The 10,353-nt window shown below is 32.4% G+C and overlaps 1 long non-coding RNA gene across 1 annotated transcript in view; it reads left to right on the forward strand.

Moving 5' to 3' along the window:
* The window catches only part of LOC149131448 (uncharacterized), a 36,373-nt gene extending 31,989 nt beyond the window's left edge, over nucleotides 1-4,384 (forward strand). Inside the window, exon 3 of the long non-coding RNA XR_016238014.1 lies at nucleotides 4,063-4,384. This is a non-coding gene — a long non-coding RNA (uncharacterized LOC149131448). The remainder of the gene's footprint in view (nucleotides 1-4,062) is intronic.
* Nucleotides 4,385-10,353: the final 5,969 nt, after the last annotated feature.

Raw genomic sequence — 10,353 nt, forward strand, 5'->3', positions numbered from 1 at the left:
TGTGTGTGTGTGTGTGTGTGTGTGTATGTGTGTGTGTGTGTGTGTGTGTGTGTGTGTGTCTCTGTGTGTGTGTGTGTGTGTGTGTGTGTGTGTGTGTGCGTGTGTGTGTGTGTGTGTGCCTGTATGTATGTATATATTTGTATAGTTTAGGCAGACAAGAATGGATTATATGAGAGTTTTTAAAGATCATACACGTCTTATGTATAACCGTTTTAGATGTTTGCTGTTTTGTCGTCTGTTTATTTTACAAAGGTGCTCCGAGCAGATATGATGCATTCCCACGTCTGAGAAGCTTAGCGTATAATTTTATTGGTGCCTGTGACTCTTAAGTTTATAAGTATATTTTCTATGTAACTTTTTCATCTATTGGCAGTAGAAAAGCAATTTTTATGGAAATGATCTTTCATTTTCTTAAAAACAATACCATTTTTCCCTATCAACACCATTGAATTTTAAATTTCCATGATCTAGAATCGTCAATAAAAGTCGCCAATATCACCAGAACTCACATCAATCTGAGATTCCTTATACATCACAGAATTCATTTTCTTTTTAAAATGATGTTTACTGTTAGAACAAGAATGAAACGGTCGGCTAAAATCTTTTCGTGGATAAATTTGATTGATCACTATATCTGAAATGTCATGGTTGTTCCTCTCCAACAAAGTGGATTGTTCTTTTATTAGGATAAGTGCATGCATGTACAGGGATGATGGGCTCATGATTTTGAACAGTGCGAGTGGCAAGTAGCTAACAAGCTGAGGAAATTAATAATTACCACATTTTCCAACACAACTAGTGTTGCCGTCAAAAAGGATTTTTGCATCAGTAATTTCCTGCATGCCACGCTTGAGTTTAACTCCCAGTCGCATGCTGGAAGCCAAAGGAAAACAAATAGCTCCACTTTGTACATTGACACACAATACAAATACCTAGCGAGCGTAACGACACAGGTTTCGGTTGATATTAACATACATTAATTGCATTAACTTCTTGCGAACCCGCATAGAGTAGAGTATTATAACGACGCAGCATCATGAAACCAATGCTAAAATAGAGTAACTTCAGAATTCTGTCTGTTTACTAGTAATGATAACGAGGAGGATGGCGATGATGATTTTATAATAATGGTGTGAATAAAATTGTAGTTTTGTTTTCAATGACGGTGTTCTTCATAAAGGTATTAGAAGTGGTTGTGTTGTCGTTAGTGCTGTTAATGTCGATGTGGTGGTTATTTTTGGGAGGTGACTTTAGTATTGTTCATGATAGTTGCAGTAGTTGTGGTGATGGTGTTGATAGTGATGATCATGGTGCTGATGCTGTTAAAGCTGGAGGGGATCATCTTGGTTGTCATTTCTTGTTGTGTCGGGTCATAAATATGACTATGTTGGAAACGCAGCGGCTAATGAGGATGACACTATTGATGATGACGACGGTAGAAACGATGATGAAGAGGTACGATGACGTATACATTCATACATTTCGAGACTGTGATATAAACAGTAATTAAAAGTTAGGGGACAGTTCAAAGCTGAGGAAAATACACAGAAGAGAACGATGGAGAGGTGTGTGAAAAATTAGAAGTAAAAGAATAATTGGTAACCTCTAATTGAAAATATTGAATGAGAATGAGAAAGGGAGAAGAATGAATACCACACAGCAGTAAAGCAATTCTTTCAATCAAAATGTATTATAGATGTCAGCTTAAATGTCTTTTACGAATTGAAAACAAATACTGTGGTATTTCTATCATGCTAGTTTCTTATGTGTGTTTATCAACCTAGATGAGCGTATAGGAATAAACGTGTGCCTGTTGTGAGTTTATCTCTGTGTATCTGTTCATGTGTCTCTATTAGTGTTTATAAATGTATGCATAAACAAATATATGCGTATTTATATATATATATATATATATATATATATATATATATATATATATATATATATATATATATATATATATATATATATATATATATATATATATATATATATATATATATATATATATATATATATATATATATATATATATATGTATATATATATATATAGGCACAGGCGTAGTTGTGTGGTAAGAAGCTTTCCTCTCCAACCACATGGTCTGTGTTCAGTCCCACTGCGTGGCATCTTGTGAGTGTTTTTGGTAGACGGAAGCTGAAAAACGACCGTCGTATATATATACAGAAACAGCAGAATGCATTATCTATATCCGGCCAAGGGCAATGAAGTGACAGAATCGTTGCCGATAAAATAAGTACCAGTTGAGCCCTGGGGCCGACTAACCCACTCCCCTAAATTTTCAGGCCTTCTGTCTCTTGCGGAGAAGGTGATATTGGAGGTGATGTCGGAGTGTTCATACTGACTGTGGTGATTTCTTTGATGAAACGATGGTGGTAGTTGTGGTGGTCGTGATGGTGAAAGTGTTGCTAATGTTTGGTAGTGGTGTTGATGACGGTTTTCATAGCAAAGGTGGCAGTGGTGGTGACGGTGTCTCTGATGGCGGTGTTGGTGGTGGTGGTAGTGGTGGCTGCGCATATAACTTATGAATAATGTGAGAATCGAAAACGAAGTCTATTTTATATCGAAATAAGTTCAAACTGTAATATATAACCACTGCATTAAAACCACTTGAATATTGTTTCACACGCAAAAAGGATAAACATATATATATATATATATATATATATATACGCATATATATACATATATATACATATATATATATATATATATATATATATATATATATATATATATATATATATACGCATATATATACATATATATACATATATATATATATATATATATATATATATATATATATATATATATATATATATATATATATATATATATATGTATATATACACATACATATGTATATATATATATATATAAATATATACATATATATATATATATATATATATATATATATATATATATATATACATAAGTAAATATATTTGTAAATGTATGTCATGTATATATGTAGGTAGGTAGATAGGTATGTGGGTATGTTTAACTTCAAATCGAGATAATTCATTTTAAACATTCAACTAATAGATATTTTTCAATTTTTTTCTTGTCTGTGCAATTCTTTTCTTGTTTGTTTTTTTTTTCCCACCAAATTTGGAAACGATTTCTTCGCTTAATATCTATTTATTTTATTGATGTTTTTTTTATAATTTTTTTTTTGTTCTTGCTAGTGTTCGGGTTGTTGTTTTCAGTTTTCTATGCTATCATGTTTCTTTCTCTTTTCCATTACATTTCTTCTTCTTCTTCTTCTTCTTCTTCTTCTTCTTCTTCTTCTTCTTCTTCTTCTTCTTCTTCTTCTTCTTCTTCTTCTTCTTCTTCTTCTTCTTCTTCTTCTTCCTCCTCCTCCTTATCATACTACTACTACTACTACTACTACTACTACTACTACTACTACTACTACTGCTACTGGTACTGCTGCTGCTGCTGCTGCTGCTGCTGCTACAACGTTCTCTATTTGTCATCATCATTATTGCTGTTATCGATGACGATGCTGATGTTGTAGTTCTTTTCCATATGATTTGCCTTATTTCCATTTGTTATTATCATTATCCCCACCACCACTACCACCACCATTCACTACTACCATTATTCACCACCACCATCACCATTCACTACTACCACCACCATCATCCACATCATCATCATCGTCATCATCTTCGCCGTCGTCGCCTTTGCCTTCATTATCCATCATCATCATTTTCCTCATTTCTGTTCTTTCTTCCCCATTTTGCTTCCATATCTCCCTCTTCCTCTTGACCGAATGTTCTACAATATTTTTTCATTGTTGTTGTATACTAAATGTTATCACAGTTATTATCAAACAAATGAAGCAATGTATATATTTTAAAAGAAATGTCTCGTGTTACATTTATTTCATTTTTTTTTTACACTTTTTTTTTGTTATTTCTTTAAACGAAACAAGAGAAAAATTTTAACTGGAAATAGAATTATGAAGCAAACACAAGACGGTAGAGACTTAACGTTTTACGTGTATTGATTCTGTTTGTTTTTATTCAGTTGTTGTCTGTCGATGATGATGACGTTGAAGTGAACTACGTTGATTATAAGGAAGAGGACGACGACGATGATGTTGAAGATGATGATGATGATGATGATGGTGATGATGATGATGATGATGACCATCTCTAGGACAAAAACGACGACCAACAGCAGCACGACGATGGCGATCTCGATTATGTGAATGGCAATGATTGTGACGTAGTTGTGTGGTTTACGTTCACATCGATCCTTCTTCTCTAACCGATGCGGCATGAGATGAAGAATTACAACTTGCATAACCAGATCGAAGTAAAACAAGCACTGTATGAAAACTGAAGCGGTGAAGGTATGTACAATATAAAGAACTGCAACGAATGCATATATATATATATATATATATATATATATATATATATATATATATATATATACTAACGAGAGTTTAACACACCCATGATGCAAATAATTATACGCGCATATGCGTATATATACATATGCGCAGCAACCCAGACATACAGGCTTCCGCTCTCAAATATATTTATAGGCGTATGTATGTATATATCTAATGTGAATTCATTTTCAAATATTCTCACATATATCCGTACAAAGTATATATGCAGATGTGTGTTTGTGTGCATATCTGTTTGCGTATACACACATATAAACAAAGAGCTACTTAGATAGGTTGATAAATGGGCAGATAGATAAATAGATTACATTGTTTGAATAACTGTAATATATGCATATATATGTATATACATACATATATATATATGTGTGTTTGTATGGTGTGAGGAGGTCTTAAAAATAAATAAGGCTAAAATAGTAATGAAAATGGAAAACATATATGACTTGATGAAAAGAGAAGTATACAGAGCTGGTGTGAAAGAGGGAATAATAACGAGATTGGAATTGTGTATGGGAGGAGGGAGAATGTAGGAGTAGCAGACAGCGAGATTTTGGTTTAGAAATATTCCATCTTATGATTGAACAGACGTCAGTCTGTCTCCCAAGTTTATGGATTGTTTTCTCTCTTATGTATTGCTTTTAAGAAATTAATTTTTTATATGTGTATGTATTTATATCACTGTGTACGTTATGTTTACGTGTATAAGTCTGTGTATGTGCCTGTGAAAATGTGTGTGTGAGTACATACATGCATTTATAAATATAAATATATTAAAAATGTATTACTAGAAATATCTTCTACTTATGTTTTAACTTGACACACCCCTACTGTATATATATACGTCATATTATGTATATATAACGTCTTCAGTTCGCACACTCCTACTTACGTATATATATATATATATATATATATATATATATATATATATATCTCATATATATCATATATATTTATTTATACATATACTTGTATGTATGTATTCATACATAGATATACCTATACCTATTTATACAGATATTTGTATTGATGTGTGCACACATACAAGTGTGGGTGTCTGGTGGGGGTGTATTACTTTAATTATCAGCAATTTCAAAGTTGTTCGATGATTTGTACGTATTTATTTATCTATACTTTTTAATATTCATTTATTTTAAATTCAGGTATTTTTGTCAAGATTCCATAAGAAGCTCTTCTAAGTTTTCAATGATTTCGCAGAATTCTGGGATTTTCTAGATTAAAATTGCCACTCAATATACTTTAAAGAACGGTGTGAGATGCGTAGCTTTACCAAGGGACGCCTTCTGTGTAAAAACATAAGTTTATTGAATCTCTCATAATATTGATTTCAAATTTTGGAACAAAGGCAGAGGGTAAGGGTTACATCGACCCCAGTAATCCTATGACACTCTGTTTATCAAGCCCGAAACGGTGAAATGTAAAGACGGACGAAATGCAGCTAAGCATTTTTGCCTGGCGTGCTAACGGTTATTCCAGCTCGCTGCCTCATATCAATCGGCCATAATATTCTTAATGTAACTAGATAAGTGAGTTTAAAGTGATAGAAACTATACACCTACGGAGGAAGGAAATATTCAGAGACGGGATGAATTTTGTTTCAAATACGATAAAAAAAAAAGATAAGGGCCTAACGTAAACATAATTTTAATTCAAGTAATTTATCATTGAGTCCTAATATTTTACAAAGCAATGTAAAACCTCTACACGATCACGTGATTTTTTAGGAAGAGAATGTTGAAAGGAAAACAAATAGAAATTTCAGATATAGTATTAATTACTGAATAAATATTCGGTTTTATATTTTGAATTACCAACGTAGCCAAATTCTAGCCTGCAAATATTAAAATTGTAATTTTGTATACACGCATGCATTCATTTATGCATGCCCAGACGCACACGTGCGTACATAACCCACTCTGAAATATTAACTGGATTTGAACTTAGAGTTCAGGAGATCAAAACAAATACTGCGAATCATTCTTACCAATGTTCAAAAACCTTCGCCAATTCAAGGCGCTGAATTAATGTGACGTTGTGTTGCGACCTTCATTCATTATCCAAGGGCATTACTCGCAGAAGTGTTATAAAAATACATTTCTAGTTCAGGTTTGTCAGAAGTTTACCTCTTATATTGCTTACGCTCGCTGTCGCCATTAAATGTTAAAATATTGTCTTTTTTTTTACTAACAGTATCTACTCACAGATCTGTCCAGTGAAGGGAAAACATAACATAATAAAATATAAGAGGAAAACACATATATTATGAGAGGTTTTTTACTTTAATATTGATTTTAGTTGTATTCTAGTGTTATTGTTTGTATTTTCGCGTTGTTTTCTTTTGTTCAGTTTTCTCTTTCAATTCCAATTTTGTCTTGTTTTGTTTTTAATGTACGCTAGAAATATTTATTACTTTGAAAGTGATAAAAGCTATATTATAAAATACTATATCATATGTTTTTATGTATCGATCTCTTTAAAGATAAATACAAGCCAAGATCTTTTCTGCGACCTCCTTTTTTTCGATTCTCTCTTATAAGTATTACTTCAGTTGTCTTACTTCGATAACGCTTAAGTGAAAGATGTTAAGGTCGCAATGTCTCATGGTCTTATATCTAGTCGTAGCTTAAAAAAAAAAAAACAGAAAATTTGAAAAATCGGCCTTCTGCCTTCTCAAAGGAGAAATAGGGGAAATAGCGTAAAATACATTTTATCACGTTACATGACTTTTGATATAGAATGATATACGAGAGTTTTGGATGACTAACACCAAGAAATCGCATCATATGTGCAGGCACGCATTGCGATTTCTTAACCATGTGATCTCTTGTTATAGATAGATAGATAGATAGATAGATAGATAGATAGATAGATAGATAGATAGATAGATAGATAGATAGATGCGTTTACGTCTGTTTTTGTGTCTGCCTTTGCCGCGCCACTTCTTGACAACTGGTGTTGGTGTGTTTACGTAACTTAGTGGTTCGGAAAAAGAGACTGAGACAATTAGTACCGGGCTTAAAAAGGAAAGTACAGGAGTCGATTCGTTCGACTAAGTCTCTGAAACGAGTAAAAATTTTAGAAATATATAACTATCACACTCATAAACGTAACGAACTAGTGATTGACCTATCGTTAAAAAACCACTGTTGTGCAACTGGTACTTCTTTTGTCGACCCCGAAAGGACGAAAGGTAAATATCACTGCTCTGAAAAAAAGCCTTACTAACATAATGGGATCGTTTAATTGAAGACGTTATGCAGCGTTCATGTGACTATATGCCGGACCATCTTTAGGCGGTTTTGAAGGCTAAGGGCAGACATATTGAATGAAACACATGTTACATTCATTCACACATACACACACACAAATACACACAAACACATATATACAAACATTTACATACACACATATACAAACACATACACATATATACAAACATTTACATACACACATATACAAACACATACACATACACACATATAAAAATATGCATGCACACACAAACATATGTTACATGACCAGGACTCGTGTGTTTTTATGCTCTTTACTAACATTTTTGACTAAAAATCAACGGGGATTTCTTTACGCCGCACCCTGTAGAGATGGTTGCAAACAAATGCTTCGAGGCATCAAAATAAATTTACTTGTGAAGCATTTAGTTACGGAATATTTCATTCACAACTTGAATCCGACCAACGTTATTTTTAATTTTCATTCTTCAGAAGCGTAAAATAAAGTACCATTCAAGTATTGGTGTCGATGTAATCGGCGATTCCTTACCCGTCGAAATTTCAGTTTCGTTCCCATATGTATATATATATATATATATATATATATATATATATATATATATATATATATATATATATATAAAGTCTTTATTAGGAGAGGCTACAGTTTGAACATTCGATCTATTGTAAAATGATTGATTGTGCCCCGAGTTGGATGTCTATATTTTTTCATATTCTGTATCTTGACATCTGAATCGTCAAGTGATGACAAAAATGGAACGTAAATATAAAAATCGGCATATATATATATATATATATATATATATATATATATATATATATATATATATATATATGTATGTATGTGTGTGTATGTATGTATATGATTATATATATATATATATATATATATATATATATATATATATATACATATGTGTGTGTGTGTGTGTGTATATGTATATGTTTGTATATATATATATATATGTGTGTGTGTGTGTGTGTGTATGTGTGTGTGGATGAATGTATTTATGTATGGAAACAAATGGAAAATGATAGAAAAGAATAGGTGAAATTGAATTATCATTAATCTTACAAATTCATACTTTTTTCTTGCTCATGTTTTGTGTCAATTTTTGCCGATAAAACGATAAAAAAAATTGGTTTGAATGATATGAAAAGATAACCGAATAAAACATGACATATGTGATATGATTTGATATGATATATGTTATGAAATATGTTTGCTTACATGTGTTTGCATGCGTATATATGGTATACATGTACACATACATACATACATATGTGTGCGCGCGCGCCTGTATTTCTTTATTTGAGTGTTGCTTCAATGCTAAATATATGTGTGTGTGTAATTTGAGTGTGCCTGTGTGTTTGTGTGTATGTACGCGTATGCAAGTGTGCGCAAGTGTTTGTAAATCTATGTATAACCAAGAGAAATATCGTTCCCAATTTAAAACCGCATTGTGATATCTATTATAATCCGAAATTTCATAAGCCTACCTCCAAATTTCATTTCTCCTATTTACGCTGAATTTTGCTTCAGTTCAAGTTAAATCCAGTCAGTTATATTTTTCATCACTTAGCGCAATCCAGATGTGACTATAGGTCATATCTATTCGTTCCAGGAATAGTACATATAATATTTATAATCAAACGCGGAAGGTTTTGTAAATTACGGATACAAAGCTACTATGAAAGGCTCATATTATAATAATAACTGTATTCCTTTATTCTTTTATATGTTTCAGCCTTGAGGCTGCGGCCATGCTGGGGCACAGAATAATATATCACAATAATATGTTTTTTTTAAATTTATTATGGGTCGGAAAGCCGCTACTAAATTCAAACCACGACGAACAGAGAACATGACATTGAAGGGAATGATTTTGAATTAACGGAGACAACACTTGTATATCGCCTGAGGAAATACAACTGGATCTCATTATGCAAACAAACAGTTACAAAATCAAATACCTGTATTCTTGGAGAACTACGTTGTGTCGAAACAATTGTAGCGAATAATAAATAAATATATAATCATACTCCTTCTTGATAGCAATTACTTTAGTTTTGTGTGTGTGTGTGTGTGTGTTTGTGTGTCCGTGCTTGTGTGAGTCTTTATGTATGTATATGTATGTATACATATGTATGTATATGTATGTTATAACTATTATAACTATATAAATGTATACACATTGACACGCATATGTGAGCGTGTGGTTTCGTTGGAGATTGAGCGCTACAGACAGTCAGACAGATAGAAAGAAAGAATTTCTAAATCACTTTCAATTAAACAGTCTATTACGGTTTAATTGAAACCGTTGTTGATTACGTTTTTTTTTTTGTTATGTTCATCAGCAAGTTCTTCGTCTCTCCTTCCTTAAAATATTGCAAGACTAAGTAAATATGTAACGTATGACATTTAACATTTAACTGGTTCACAGAATCTGCTGTCTGTATAGTCTCATCTGAAGGCATCTGGCTTAGGGGTTGCGGTGTTCATCTCAATATAGTAAGGTTGGGAGTTCGATATCTGGCGACGTATTTTATTTTACGTTGCTCCAGTCCACATAACTGGCAAAAATGAGTTGTACTTGGAATTCAAAACGGCCTGCCTTTTCACACTCT

The sequence above is a fragment of the Octopus bimaculoides genome, chromosome 22 (assembly GCF_046866305.1).
Source record: "Octopus bimaculoides isolate indiv1 chromosome 22, ASM4686630v1, whole genome shotgun sequence".
Classification (NCBI taxonomy): Eukaryota; Metazoa; Mollusca; class Cephalopoda; order Octopoda; family Octopodidae; genus Octopus; species Octopus bimaculoides.